The 16,209-nt window shown below is 40.3% G+C and overlaps 1 long non-coding RNA gene across 2 annotated transcripts in view; it reads right to left on the bottom strand.

The window, feature by feature from the left end:
- Positions 1–15,796, bottom strand: part of LOC309870034 — a 33,706-nt gene extending 17,910 nt beyond the window's left edge. For both annotated transcript variants that reach the window (XR_014314437.1, XR_014314438.1), the window contains exons 1-2: positions 15,740–15,796; positions 4,413–4,487 (exon numbers count right to left, since the gene is read on the bottom strand). This is a non-coding gene — a long non-coding RNA (uncharacterized lncRNA). The remainder of the gene's footprint in view (positions 1–4,412; positions 4,488–15,739) is intronic.
- Positions 15,797–16,209: the final 413 nt, after the last annotated feature.

Below are 16,209 nucleotides of genomic sequence, written 5' to 3'. Positions count from 1 at the left end.
GTCCTTTTCCTATAGTGTTCTCCCAAATATAATGCTTCCACCAACTTCAAATCTTTGTTTCAGAGTCACTTTCTTTTTCTTTTTCTTTTTTTTTAAGATTTTATTTATTTATTTGACAGACAGAAATCACAAGTAGACGGAAAGGCAGGCAGAGGCCGATGCGGGGCTTGATCCCAGGACCCTGAGATCATGACCTGAGCCGAAGGCAGAGGCTTTATCCCACTGAGCCACCCAGGCGCCCCTCAGAGTCACTTTCTTAATCCTGCCTTGATCACCCTGTTTTAAATTGCAGTTTATTTGGGGACATGTGGGTGGCTCAGTCGATTAAGCGTCTGCCCTCTGCTCAGGTCATGATCCCCAGGGCAGGCTCCCTGCTCAGCAGAGAGTTGGCCCATGTCTCTCCTTCCCCTACCTTCTCCCCTGCTCGTGCTCTTTCTCTTGTGCCCTCTCTCAAGTAAATAAAATCTTTTTTAAAAATCGCAGTTTATTTTTTTACCTGTCTTCAACCCCCAGATTGTAGGTTCTGTCATCCCTAGAGCATAGTCGCCATGAGGCTGCTTTTGTGCTGCTCCAGCAGAGCTCGCTGGTCGTAACAGCTTGTATGACCCAAAAACCAAATAGATCTACTATGTAGCCCTTCACCCAAAGTGTCCCCTGATTATTCCATTAACTGTTACATCCGCAGCACTCAGCCTGATGCCTGGTATACATTAGGAGCTCTGTAAATATTTGTTTAATTGAGTTCAATACTATTGTCATTTGGATAATATAAAGTGAACACTAAGGAAGAAGGAAGGGATAATCTTAGATGTTTCTGTAGTTTTCTATCTCGTGCTTTGAGTCCATTTTATTTTTCTCAAATTTGCATAAGGGAAAAATAATCCCTGAATACTGTAGTGAGACTTTATTCAGCGCTGCAGAAGTTAAAGCAAATTTTTACCTGATTTTTTGGTTTTTCTTGTGAGGACCCAACTGTTGCATACCCGATTATTTACAACCTTCTTTCAATAACCATTGATTTCTTCTGTAGCCTCTTGAACCAGAAGGGCATTGTACCCCCGTTACGACTTTATATTTAATTTGTCTGTTAAGACATCTAGAGGAAAGGCCCCAGAGCAAAACCCAAGAGCTCTGGTCAATGTGAGTCAATCCAAAGAACCTGTGGGTGTTCATCCAAGCACACTTCTCCGGGAAGGGATGTTTAAAGACAGCAGAACCAGCAGCCAAAATACCACTGGTCTCTGTTGTATCCTTGATACTTTGTGACCTCAAATTAGGCATTAATTATTCATGTGTGTATTTCTTCATCCTTAATATCATAAGATTATATATATATATGTACACACACACATACATATAATGTCTACAGGTGGATGTGTGCTGTTCATTGTTCCATCAATATAACAGGAGACCTCCGTGGTCTTCAGAAGTGTGAGATTTGTATGAGTACTGCACATAATCACTGTGTGGTTTTGCCTCTTATCTCCTTCTCATTTCCGACATAATAGAATGTGGTAAGTTGCCATTGCCTGGTTTCCTCCTGAATTCAGTTTATAGGACTCTTAGCATTTATTTCCTGAGGGACTTCATGTCTCGGACATTGCGTGTTTTTTGTTCTTACTCACTGATTATCATCGTCCTCTAGGAAATGTTACCTCAGGGAAACGAGAAGGCTTTCCTAAAGGCCCCAAACTAGGGAGTGGCGGAGCCAGGATGTAGGACAAGATTCTCTCGGTTCCTAGAGCAGCGTCCTTTTCTCCGTCGGACATTACCACTCTGCTGTCAAGCAAGATTCCCTTCACATCATCCCTCAGACAGGAATGTCTGCTTTTGGTTTCTTGAAATGTCCATTTTATTAACACAGTGAGTGCGCGATGGCAGCAGGGTTGGTGAAACATCACCACTTCTCTAAGTGCTGACTTTTGGTTTCCACTCTCTCTGTTCTCATGCTTAGTAAGTGACAGCATCTGTCTGATGGCCAAGAGAGATGTGGACCAAAAGAGGTGACCCGACTTCCCCCCACCACCGCCACCGCACCTGAGAACAGCTCTGGCATTTTCTTTTCTCTTCCAAAAAAGCTGCACTTCACATATTGCTCCATGAGCAACTATTTTTCTCCAAAGGGGATTCTCTCCCATGACCCATCCGAGGAGCATTTCCTTCTGAAATAGGTGGCAAGTTTCTTGGGTTTCATTTTCAGTCAGTTTTAGCCTGACGTGATCGGACCACCTGTGACTTTGTAGCAGCTCAGAGACCAAGGAAAGACACCCCCCCACCCCGCCCTTCACCCAACTGCCCTCCTACCTAACAGAGGACCTAGAGCCTATGGGGCATTCGGATATTGTAGGACAGATGAATGTTGTTTCCATGGGGTAATTCAAACATCCTGTGGGTGTTTTATATAAGCTTTTTTTTTTTTTTAAGATTTTATTTATTTATTTGACAGAGAGGGGGAGAGATCACAAGCAGGCAGAGAGGCAGGCAGAGAGAGAGGGGGAAGCAGGCTCCCTGCTGAGCAGAAAGCCCGATGCAGGGCTCGATCCCAGGACCCTGAGATCATGACCTGAGCCGAAGGCAGAGGCTTAACCCACTGAGCCACCCAGGCGCCCCTGTTTTACATAAGCTTTTAAACTAATTTTATAAATGGAGAGGTCATGTCGCATCATGGGATATGTAGAGACTAAGAACCAGGCAATACCTCTCATAAGTTTGCAGGGCCAGGAACCAGGGGTGAATGAAGGAAATAGGGTTGGGTAAGAATGTCGTGTTATCAGGGAAAAGCGTCTACTTAGGGAAATTGCTCCTTACCTCCTACTTGCAGATTATGTCAGCTCCTTGTATAAGAATAGAACCAGGGGTGCCTGGGTGGCTCAGTCAGTTAAGCATTTGCCTTCAGCTCAGGTCATGATCCCAGGGTCCTGGGATCGGGCCCCGCATTGCTTCTCCCTCTCCCACTCCCTGCTTGTGTTCCCTCTTTTGCTGTCTCTCTCTCTCTGACAAATAAATAAAATCTTAAAAAAAAGACCAAGCTGTTGGCTATGCAGCTGACAGGACACATAGCTCCTTGAGGAGAGGGATTCTGCTCTCCCACCTCAGAAAGCATCCTGGTGTCCGCATTCACAGGACCAATTTTATCAGTCTCTAGAGGTGCCGTCTTCTTGATGCTTCTTCTGTCCACCAGCGCTCTGAAATTGGTATTTTCTGTGTACGAGTGTTGTCAGCAAAACCGGTTCGTTCCTGCCCCAGGAGGAAAGCAGCCTCCACCGGCTAACAATCGAAAGTAGGGAAAGCAGCCCAATCCATTCATAACTCCCCCGGAGGACCGCCCAAAATATCCCTGCCATCCCAGGCGGGCAGTCTCGCTGCTTGTGTGGGCTGGTGTATTTGTCACTTGTGCAACCAGGATTTTAACAAAGAGCCACGTCTTAAATCACAATGCAGCGCGAGACCAATGTTTCCATCAGGGGAGGCCCTGCCTGAAGACGAGGTCTTAGCTGCAAGATTGTCCAGTCATTTAAAACTCCAGTGTAGGATGGAGCTTCGCTGTTGCCGTTTTGTAAGGATCAGCAATGGAAAATATTTGGGTGAAAGGCAATAAAAAACGCACTTGATCTAAAAATAAGTGATGTGAAAACGTGGTGATTTCAATTGTAGGTGCTTGGGGGACACTCACAAAGCAGCTCAGGTTCCGTGGGCTGGGAAGAAGCTGCGGTCAGAGGGGGTCACCATGGTCATGCTTTGGGCACTGGTTTCGGCTTCCCTTGGTCATAGGTCATCTGCTTTGGGTACTAAGCTGGACTGGAGAGTGTCTTTCATAAAGATCTGTGTCTACCTGGAACCTTTACAATGGGACAGTATTTGGAACTACAGCCTTTGCTGATGTAATTAAGTTAAAACAAAGTGCTACTGGAGGAGGAAGGTGTGCCCTCAATCCAATGGTGTGCCTAGGAAAAACCCATGTCATGACACTGCAGGGGACATCCATGGGCAAAAGCCATGTGACCATGGAGGTGGAGATTGGAGTGACAGAGCTGCAAGGCAGAGGATGTCGAGGAAGGCCAGCATGCCCTGCCTGGCATCAAGAACTGGAAACGACGAGGAAGAAACGTTCCCTAGAGCCTTCAGATGGCGTGTGGCCCTGCCGACACCTTGATTTTGAACTTCTTGCCTCCAGAACGGTGGGAGAGTGAATTCCTATTGGTTTAAGCCATGTAGTTGGTGGCTTTTACGGCAGGAGCGAGGCCAGCAGTGACTGCTGCGCTGAGGAGAGTGGAAAAACCAGAGCAAGACCAGGGCTGTGTGTGGTTTTCATTTCAGTGTTGGCTGACCCAGAACGGGGTATGGCCACATCCTAGGGTCTTGGTATCACCCTGGGCTATGAGTCCCGGGAGTGCTTTAGGGAGATGCCTTACCTCAGCCCTGACTGTGCACCCAGTTCCCCCGTGAAGAACCTGAACGATTCCTTTTTCATCAGGTAGTTTCTACTGCTATAAAAAAGGATAAAAATCTTTTTATCCTTTTGATGAAAGGGAAACTTTTTTAGTTACCTCGTTAAAGAAATCTCATTTGTTTACAAGTGCTGGGTGACATTCTGTATTCATGCTTATTTTCTAATCCAGAGCTATAAACAAAGACAAAAAGAATATGAAAAGGTTTTTTTCTGAGCTTGCTATATTGTTTTTTTTTTCTTTGTTGTCTAGGTGAGGCTTATTTTATATAGTTTTATGCACAAAATGAAAAGCTCTCATCCAGTTGCCCCCTTAAAAACTTTCACTATGAGTTTGTGATAATAGAATTGATTCATTAATTCATTCCTCAAGGAGCGTTTATTGGCTCTATGTGGGATATGTGCTCGTCCTCACAGATGATCTCTGGCAGGAGATAGATATAAAACACAGCAGAGGTCGCTTCCAGGGACAGAAACGGGGGACTTCCTTTTCACTGTCTCCCCTTTTTAAAAAACTGCCTACATGTATTAAATATTTAGAATAAATAGATACAAATTTAATTTTAACATGTCAGTGGTTCCTCTAAAATAATTTTTAAAATAAGGGTTGATTGAGGAAGCATCCTGTATGGACAGTATTGTTTATAAAATATACAGTGTCAGTGCAGACACAATCCCTGGAAACTAATCATCTTGTCTAATGGGAGAAATTAGAAATTAGTAGTCACACAAATAATTATATAATTAGAAACTTGATAATCCTCTGAAATTGAAGAATTTGGTGCTATAAGAAAGAATAATACCAGGAGCCAATAAGATTACCAAAAACCTGAAAGAATGATGGTTTATCTGGAAGAAGGTAGAATTTGACCAAAGGAAAGCGTGCTCAAGGTAAAGCCTTGTGCAGAACAGGAAGTTGGTACATTTCTCAAACTGTAAGAAGGCCACACTCGCTGGAGATGAACAAAGAGGTAGGAGAGATGAACAGAGACCAGATCACTCAGGATTTTCATTAATTCAGCAAATATTCATCAGATGTATATCATAAGCCTTGTGCTGTCCCAGCACTGGAAACACAGCAGTAAATACACACAGGGGATTTTCAGCTGTCTTATGGAGTATGCATTTCATTATGAGCCCAAAGGGAATCCATAGAAGGATTTGAAGTAGAGAATTCATATGATTTGATGTAGATGTGTAGAAGAACGCTTTGGAAGAGTGGAAAATTGATGTATCAGACTTGCTTGGCACAGCAGTAGTACCTGGGCGATGAGCTTTGTCAAGCCCCTTGGCTGTGTGGATGCCAAAGCTTAACAATATCAATATTTTGCCAGCCTTCACAAAATGGCGGCCACTCTAGTCCGTGGTAGTGCTATGTGCCTTCTGAAAAAGTCTTTAATAGGAAACCAAAAGTTGAGAATGTGGTATTGAACCTGATTGTTTTGACCAGTAGCTTTTAAATAACTTAAACTTGATTTCACCACGAAGAGCAATTAGCACAAATTAGGTTTCCCATTGCACCATCATTTGGCAAACTGTCATAAATTCAGGGCTGTATAATGACACCAGAACAAGACTAGGCACCAAATCATCACCCTCCATCAATGAATGATATTTCTGTTGTAACTTTTTGCCATTGTACTCTTCAAAGAGCACCACCACAGCCCTTCTAGCTGCTCATTGATTTTTTTTTTTCCTTGATGATTTCTGGCTGCAAGAGAACAGAGATCACCAGCATTATAAAGTAGAGATCATATCTATGCATCGTAAAAGAGTTCTAACCGCATTTACATTTTTCACATTTTCTCAAGAAATGCTTCCTTGCATATAGTTAGCAACTTAAGCCATTTTATATGGAGACGAAAGTGGAGAGATACCACCTCCCCACTCAGCCGACTTGGTTTGATCAAAGCTTTTGGGAAATAAAATATCACCATCCTATCTGCATGCCCCCTCCTCTTAAAAAAAAAAAAATTGTAACATGAAAACAGGATGTCAGAGAACCTTAGAGGACTCAATCAGGCAAGGATTTTGGAGACCGTCTTGTCCAAACCCTGTTTCTGGCAGCTGAGAAAAGTGAAACCCAGAGAAGTGAATTGACCCCAGAAATTCAAGTCTTGCAGCAAAATAGCTGCCAAATCAGGACAAGAATCTGGACGTCAGCCTTAATCCAGGGATCACGAAATAAAATACGAAAAGAGAAGACTAGATACAAACTGACAGAAGATAAGCTAATGTGCTCTGTCCACAAAAATTGCATAATCGCCACACATAAGTGCCCCTCACTGCCCTCTTCCAAAGCGTGAGAATGATGGTGTGACTTAGGACTCTAATGTGTGGGCAGTGCTTAAGAGTTACCAAAGGCAGATCGTCAGTAGCCTAAGAACATGATATAGCAGTTAGCTCTGTCATACAGCAAAACCTAGTGCCGTCACCGCATCCGGATGTAAACTCCCCAGGTCAAGTCACAGCTGGCTCAAAGGCCACATGGCAAAAGCCCCCAAATCTGGATTATGATATAACACTATTTATTTGGAAAATCCCAGAGATTTGTTGGGGGGATCTGGGGGGGAATAACCCCCAAAAGCAAAAGACAAACCCCCTTCTTTGGTGATCTGAGAAAATGAGCCAGTCTGTTTCAAAAATGAGCATAGTTGGTTGGAAGAACATAGAGAAAGATCAAGCACAGTCAAGCACTGTAGAAATGGAAGTGGTGGTTTTGTACACATTTTGAAGACTGCCTAAAGCAGAGAACTGTATTGGAGTGAAAATTGATCTAACCCAACTTCACAGAGGTGCATACTGTCAGTAGACCTCTCTAGGCCAACCTGTTGATGTTGAGACGAGATTTCCTTCCCAAAGCAACTAAAGACTTGGAAGACACAGGGGACTGTTTCTCATTTCACCAGGTGCCCAATAGTGCCTGGATGTTTATGTGTTGTTTCGCCTAAATCTACGCAGTCCCAGCGTAATATGGTAGTGCTCAGAGATTGATAGGTTTGCCTATCTCAGTTCAGCACCCTTTTCTCTTTGTTGCAGGATGGCCTCAACATTAGACCTAGTGGAAATACATCTTATTCTAGCTCTGCCTCCCCTGAGCTCTCTTCCAGCCCTTGGCACCCTCCCCCCCCTCCAAGAGAAGGTTACCAGCCCTGAGCAGCTCTTCCTAAGTAAGGGGGAGCCTGAGTAAATGAAAAATAAGGAGCGACCAGAATGAATAAGCATCCAGAAAGATGTTCGAGTGGAACCTGTTGAGTAGGCTGGTCTGTGGGCATGAGAAGCCTAGCACTACTAGAATAACCCTGAGAGAGAGACAAGTGTGGCAGAGAGATGGTCCTGGAGAATCTGCATATTAACAAAATAATGCGGGTAATTACCACCTGGCATCCTGGGAGACACATTTTCATTGAGTATTATTTGAAGTAACAGTAAATAATAATTAAGTCTCCCTCATCACACCTCCTCTCTGGACATGCAAATTAGGTTAAATTATTTTTGGTTTCCAGCCACATCACCCGCCATCCTCCTGGTAAGGGATGCAAAGCACTTTACAAGTGCGGCGTCCATCCTCCTCCGGGAATATATAGCAAAGCAGTGGATTTCCAGAAAGTTGAAAATGGCAGAAGTTTTTAGAATGATGTTGTCTACCATAATTTTATGCCTCAATCTGTGTGTGGCGCGAATGGTTGTTAAGCATCAGTAAAGGCTATAGCTAAATTCCAGGACTTAAAAAGGTGCCTACGGGCTGAGATCTGAAGCATGAGAGAGTCACAAAAGGGATCTGCACTCCATTGAGGGGGTCATATTACGGAAGAGTCTGTTATAGATGTGAATCTATTGCTGTATTTCAAAGACTGTGTTTCTTGAAACATTTTAATGTCCTCCCTCAGTTGGAATCATCGGTGTCCAAAATAACAAATGGTCCCATACTTTCTACCCTATGTACCTTAGGAGGCTTGTTTTTTGGTGGTTTTTTTTTTTTTTTTTTTTTTTTTTTGATGTAGATGGAAATTGGTGTGGAAATCATGAGGGAGGTCTGGGGAAGACTAAAATCAGCCATTCAAAGCTGCCAGCACACCCTGGACCCCCTCTAAATTGCTATTTCCATGTCACAGGATTTTTTTTTTTTTTTTCATTTTAAAACATTCTGAGATATTTTCATGGTGCTGTGGCTAACCATTTTTAGTCAGTTAAAAAAATGCCTTTATCACCTCCCACCAGGAAACTCATGGAACACACTGTTGGAGATGCTAAAACTTTTTTTTTTTTTCATTTCTCCTTACAAAATATTAATGGTAAGCATTAAAAAAGAAAGAAAAAGTATTTAATTTGGTTTTCAGAAGCAAGCTTAGTTTGAAATTTAAAAATCGGACCTATGTAAGTGTGAGTGAGGCCTCCATGAGTCATTGCAATGAGCCAGCCGATTTCGACTGAATAAGAGGGCAAGTGCCCAGCCCTTCATTTCACCAAGCAGGTGCAGAAAACGCACTAGTGGAAGCAGCTCTGGGTCTGGTGGCTCTGGTTTTCAAAACTAAAAAGCTCTAGTTCACAAACACGTGTAGGTCTGGTGGAAAAGAAAGGGGAAGGAAGAGGGAGGTAGCCAAGGGGCTGGACTAAGCGAAGGAGCTGAGACCAGACTGCCTCTCAGCTTGGCGTAATGAAGGAGGCTGCAGTCCTGCCGAGGACCAGGAGGGAGAGACCCTGTTAGGTCCCCTCTCGGCTTCTCCCTCTCTCCAGAAATGAAACCCAGGGTTCCGCTTCCATCCATCTTCCCTCCGGGCCAAGGAGAGGGTTGCTGTGGCCCCAGATGAAAGACGGCCAGACCTTGCAGACGGTCTCGGGGTTTCCCTCAAGCAGCTGAGACCACTCACTCGACTTTTAATAACTTAGCAATTCTTCCTGTACCCAGGAGAATATATAAATTGGTAAAACGTATTATGCTTTGTTTCACTCTGTGGTCTAAATTCTAGGCGCGCTCCCCTGGCCACTGGGTTTCTCCCCCATGTGGGGAAGAAATGCAAATAAATAAACAGGATTTTTTGTTTTTCTTAGAAAGAACAGGGAAATAAGTGAGATGAAGTTGGAGGGGGGAAAGAGTAAAGGAAATAAAACCAGGGGAAGATACCATAATTCTTAATAAAAATGGCCCAGTTTATGGAAAAATTCTCAGAATGGCTCTCACCTCCAAGTGGATAATAATCCACTCGTACAGAAAGAGAATTTGTTAACTAGAAGGGAGATCTGATACATGGAACACTTGGCCAAATTCCTAATTTCCCCCTTATTTCCTTTCTCTTGAAGAAATATTTCTTCTCTCTTCAAAAGTCATTTTTAAAGCACTAGTAAATGACACCTAAACCAAAGCACATTGATGAACGCTATTATAGATTGATATGTTCCCCCCCCAAATGCCATATGTTGAAGTCTTAAATTCCTGTACCTCCAAATGGAAATTATGTGGAAACTGGATCGTTTTAGATGCAGTTAGTACTGGGGTAAGGTGAGCCCCTAATCTACTATGACTGGTGTCCTAACAAAAAGAAGGCCACGGAAGAGAAAGACACACAAAGTAGTAAGATAATGTGGGGACGCTTGGATGACTCAGTCAGTGTGTGTCTGACTCTTAATCTCAGCTGAGGTCTTATTCTTAGTATAATGAGTTCAAGCCCTGAGTTGGGCTCCATGCTGGGCATAGAACCTACTTAAAAAAAAAAAAAAAGAAAAGAAAAGTTAATGTGGAGAGACCAAGAGAGAAATGGGCATCTGCATGTCAAGGGAAGAGATCAGAATAGACCCTTCCTTTGCAAGAAACCAGTTCTGTTGACACCTATTTCAACCTTCTAGACAACCAGAACTGTGCTAAGATAAGCTTCTGTTATTTAAGCTACTCATTGTGATACTTTGTTAGTTTGTATTAGCAAACTAATACAAGCAGTTTCCCAGGAGCTAAATGGTATCACATTATTTCAAAAATAATAATAGCTAAACTAACATCCATTGAATAATTTCTGTGTTCCAGGACCTGGGTTTTATATATGCATTGCTTCTCTTTGACCTCACAGTTTCAGTATCATTTGTCTCAGGACATGATGCATGGAGCTGTGGCAGCCATTTGCATCCATGAGTAAGGACAAGCCTAAATCCTAAAGCCAACATTCTGAAGACATCAAAGTAGAAAGGCAGAAAATACCTGGGTCCTTCTTGATGACACTGGTTGACTGAATTAACCAACCCCAGAACCTTGTATTCTGAGGCTTTTTTTTTTTTTTTTTTTTTTGAGAGAGGTATCTTTACTATTTAAGGCATGCTTTGTTGGGGTCTTCTGTTACTTGTAGCCAAGAGCATCCTAACTGATACATTTCCCTCCTATCATATGTTGGTTTACCAACTTTTTCTGAAGGTAAGGGTTATGTTGCCTTCATTTTTACATTTCTAGAGCTACCCACAGGGGCCAGCATATGGAGGTAAAATTCAATCAGTGTTTGTTGAATAAGCAAAAAGATGAACATATCCTCGAACAGATAATATCAGTAGCATTTAAAGAAACATTTAAATAGATTTAACTTTATTAATAGATTAAATAAATATTTAATTTTACTAATAGATTAATAAGCATTTAAAGACAGAGAATTGAACTGATTTGCTGAAGATCTTGGAATGACCCTGTGACTCAGTGAGGTGACAGGGGTCCCCTAACTCCTTCCTTTTTATACCAAATTGCCCTTGCTACTGTTTTGTATGATTATGAAATCCTTTCCCAATACCACTTTTTCTCCAAAGCTTTCAACTTATACTCAATGTGCGTATTTCCTATTTCTGCATTGTTTAGAATTTTTTATTTGATCTATAAATACTTTACAGAAGCCATTTCAATTATGAAAACCCTCGAGATTACTAATGAATGAAAGTTGAGTTCCTTTCTTGGCTTCTGTACCTGTTGCTTTTCACCTCATCCTTGGGGTCATCATCTTTGATTCTTTGCTCTTCTTCACCTTCCATATCAGGCCAAGTCCTGTTCATATTCCCTTTCAGAGACACTGAATCTCTTGCCATCCCTTCCTGTGGCCATTGGCACCACCTCATTCCACTCCCTGAGCTGCCAAGCACGTTGTTATTTATTCACAACTTGTTTTTCTGAATCCATTCTGTTCCCGGTGAAATCTATCCTTATATCTCAAGCAAGCCAGTCTCCCTTAAATACTATTTGGTCATGACATTTCCCTATTTACACTTCACAATGGCCTTATATTTCCTTTGATATCTCGGTACATCTGTGTTTCCAGAGTCTTGTCCTACTTTGCCTACATAACCATGTTTTCCACTAGTCACTATTGCATGAGTTCCCTAAGATTGTCTCATTTCCTGAGCATCCCCCTCAAATAGGTGGCATATTTGACCATCTCAACCCTTGTCTTAAATGCTCCTTCTTTTATCCTAATCAATCAAAAATCACCCCCAGTTCCTGACTGGGGGTGATTTTTGGCAACAACATTATTGACTATTACAAGTAGGCAATAGAGTTTGACTAGCATGTAGAGGGTTGGTCCCAGGGATGCTGCTAAACATTCTTCAAAACACAGGACAGCTTCTCACAACAAAGAATAACTGCCTCCAAATGTCTATAGGATTAAGATGTAAAAAGTAGTAAAAGAGACACAAGGAACAGAAGTCAATCTGAACTCTGCTGAGTAACATCCGTTCACTCCCTAAGGCTGACGCGTGTCACTGGTCAAATGAGGCAAGTGGACCACGATGCCACGGACCCTTGCACCTCTTGTGACTCCTCCTAATGCCTACAATGCTCGTCTCTCTGCGCTACACAGTTTAAACGTTCAGATTATGTGTTGGAGATTGTCCTCTGTTTCTTATGTGGGTGTTTCTTGCTCACCTAGATCCTGCTCTTTACCTTGAAGATGAGGACCATGTCTCGTCCTTGCATTCTCCTACAGCACCTACATACTGAGAGCAACAACTGTCTAAGTAATCTCCATTGATTGATTGGATGATGGTGGTCCCAAACACATACTGCCAAGCCACCCGAGACATAGAGTGTATCTGTGTTTGCTTAGTAAGCCACAACACTCTGCTTTGTCAGGCTAAATGTTGAGAATGTGTTGTTTTGCCCAATGAGATAAAGGACATCCTACTCTTTCAGACTTATCCATTTAGGTGGCTAATACAGCCAAATTACAGAGAGAAGGAGGTCTGTCCAGGGACTCAACAATTTATTATAATTATAAATTTAATATATCCACTAAGGAAAATTTTGTAAAAATACATAAAGCACAAGATTAAAAGGAAATTGTAGCCCCACCATCCAGAGAGAGCCATTGTTAACATTGTTAACATTTTGATCTATTCAGTTGTTTTAATGGATGTATATATATGTGTGTGTGTATATATATACACATATATGTATATATATACATATATATGTTTATATATTATATTGCTCTTTACTTTTTATAATATTCATATATGTATATACATATGTATATATGTATATGTATAAAGAGCAATATAAATTCAAATACTTCTATTTAAACACACATACACACACACACATTGTCATTGCACACATCTAGGAGTTCCAAAGATGACAAAAGATTTCTCTCCCTTCTTATCAATATTTTCCCACAGGCATAACCACTTTTAACAATTAGCATGTATCCCTACAGATTTTTCTATTCATATACAAATATATATCTTCTTACTTTTATAAAAATAGTATACATATTGTTACGCAACATATGTTTCTACCTAATATATTTTGGATAACCTCCTACATCATGTAAATCTACCTCTTTCTTTTAAACCTACATGGTAATGCAATTGAATAAATGCAGCAACACTTTTTAAACCATTCCCCAGTGATGGCTTCTTGGATCATTTCAATTTTTGCTCCTATAAGCACCTTTGCAAATGATTTTGTAGATATGTATGTATACTTCAACACTAGTGCAAGTTTCATTGTAAGACAGATTCTAGAAGTAGAAATGCTGAGTCCAAAAAAAAAAAAAAATGCAGTATCTTTAGATACTGTCAGTCTGCCTCCAAAATATTTACTAATTAGGTCTTCAAATAGTGAATCTATTTGATCAGCCTTATAAATTAGTACAGTTTTTTAGTAGAGGAGAAATACCTATAACTCCTATTCTTATATTAGTATCTTTGCAGTATATTGCAAGGTCGAAACTGTATCTCAGATTGACTTTTGGATTTCATATGAGTCTCTTCATATTCTCTGTGCAAAATCTCCCATTGAACATTGTCGGACTGTCCTTGATGTCTGAATAAGTAGCCACCAAGTTTCCCAATAAGAAAGTCTCATGCCTTGGTGACATTGGAGTCAGACAGATTACATTTGACTCCTCCCTCCTCTAATTATTAGCTGTGTGTCCTTGGGGGAAATGATGTAACCACTCTGAGTCTCAGTTTTCTTTTATGCAAAATGGAAAAAATAATCATAAAGCCTACTTTGTAGAGAAGTTCAGAGGATTAAATTAAAACTTTCTCCAGCATCTTACAAAGACTAGGCACTTGGTTCGCTTTAAGGGAGTCATGAATGTAGCTTAAGGAAGAATGATGTCTATTACTGAATATTTTACAAAAAGAGATGCCAGAGGTAGATGCCAGACTAAAAATCCTATTTTCCACGTCAGGTGGGATTTTGGTGTCGCTTAACTCTAGAAGTCTTTCATTTTATCCTTATCATTCATTTTCCTTAATGGCTTCAAATAAAACCAAAGGAGAAAGTGAGGTCCCTGCATCTCCCCACCCCATTCCATTCCACACCACACTGCAACCTGCTATACCTTGGGACATAAGAGAACCACTTCATCACAGGTTGTTCGTCTGCGATCTGATCAGCACCTTTAGTGAACCAGGAAAGGAACACTCTGTGAGGATTAAGGCAGCAAGGAAATGTCATTCTTGGGTAACTGAAATCTATTATTTTGCTGTAACCAGAGCTCTCTGTAGTAGCACAGAAATCCCTGTTCCCTGTGGATACAACCAGAGCTCAAGCTTGTCAGGAAAGATAATGGCAAGAAATTCCACAAAAGAATAAGTGACAGTAATTGGAAATAATTTAAGGAGAATTGATATGAAAAAGTAGCTTTTATTATTAATTCTTATATAATCTAAATGATCATTTATAACACATTTATTTTGACAGTCATCCAAGACTTTAAAAATTTTCCCATGAACCAGTTGTAAATGGTTGATAGTCAATTTGTTGGAGATTATACTGATTAAGGAAATTATTCATCTACTATATTTTTCATCTCAGATATTTTTCAAATGTCACTGAAGTCTCTTAAGCTTAAAAAACCTTGTTATTAGCCCGTGTGCACAGTAAGTGTAAAACTGATGGCACAAATATTATGAATAGTACCTCTTAGGACAAAATTTGATTTGTTTGAAGGCAGATGACATTATAAAGGATAGTCAAGATGTCAGTAGAAGGAGTTAGTATGCTACTTGATTCACTTAGCATCGTTGTCACTTTGTAGATTGAGATATGATGGATGGTAGCATTAATATAGAAAGTATGTTAATATTAGAACAGGCTTTAAGATCCCTCACTAGAAAATTCTCCCCCTCCTCAAATTGATATAATTTAGAATAAAGTGCCGTAAGGATACAGCGCTTCTTAGACTGAAAGCCCTTTGGTGTAAGGAATTTTTTGTTTCTTCTCTTTAGAAAAGTAATCAACCTTTGAGGTGATATCTATATCTATATATCTATATGTATATCTAGATATATAGATATATCACATTACATATATATGTAATGCCCCCATTTCAAAAATACATTTCAATAAGTTTTGACAAATTTATATACTGATATAAACACTCCACAATCAATGTATAGAATGTTTTCATCACCCCAGAAGTTCTCTTCTGTCTCCTGCCAGTCACCTCTCCTTCTCTTCAGCCCTAGGCAACTGCTAAACTATTTTCTGTCACTATAGATTGGATTTGTTTATATAAACCAGATCTTACAGTGTGTGGTATTTTTTGTCTTACTTCTTTCACTCAGTATACTGCTTTTGAAATTCATCCACAATTTTGCCTGTGTCAGGATTCATTATTTCTTGTTTATCTGTTTGTTAGTATTCCGTTATGTATGTATCCATTCTCCACTCACTTGATGGTGAACCTTTAGTTTGTTTCTGCTTTTTGGTTATCATAAATGAAACTGCTTTATATGTTCATGAGTAAGTCTTTGTGTGAACATATGTTTTTATTTCTCTTCAGTAAATATGCAGTAGTAGTTACACATACTTACTAGTTCTAGAGTCTTCTTTGTAGACTGTAGGATTTCCTTTATTGGAGATCATGTCATCTATGAATAAAGAAAAGTTTTACATCTTAAAAAATGCAGTAGTAATATGGTAGGATGCATAATAAGTATATATTTAACTTCATAAGAAACTGTCAAACTATTTTCAAAAGGAGCTTAACAATTTTATATCCTTACCACCTGTTGTTCCACATATTTGTCAATACTTGTTATTAGCAGGTCTTCTTAATTTTGATTAATATAGTGGGTATGTAGTGATATCTAATTGTAAGTGATGACTAATGATATTGAGCATCATTATATGTGCTTGCTGGCCGTGCATATATCTTTTTTTGTGAAGTTCTCTTCATATCTTTAGCTCACTTTTTTAAAATTGGGTTGTTCATCTTAAAAAAGTTCTTTATATATATTTTTAGATATAGTCCCTTGTCATGTGTGTGTGTGTCTGACAAATA

Source organism: Mustela nivalis (genome assembly GCF_964662115.1).
Source record: "Mustela nivalis genome assembly, chromosome: 7".
In the NCBI taxonomy this organism is placed as follows: Eukaryota; Metazoa; Chordata; class Mammalia; order Carnivora; family Mustelidae; genus Mustela; species Mustela nivalis.
The sequence above is the reverse complement of the archived record's forward strand: the minus strand, read 5'-3'. Positions and strand labels throughout refer to the sequence as shown.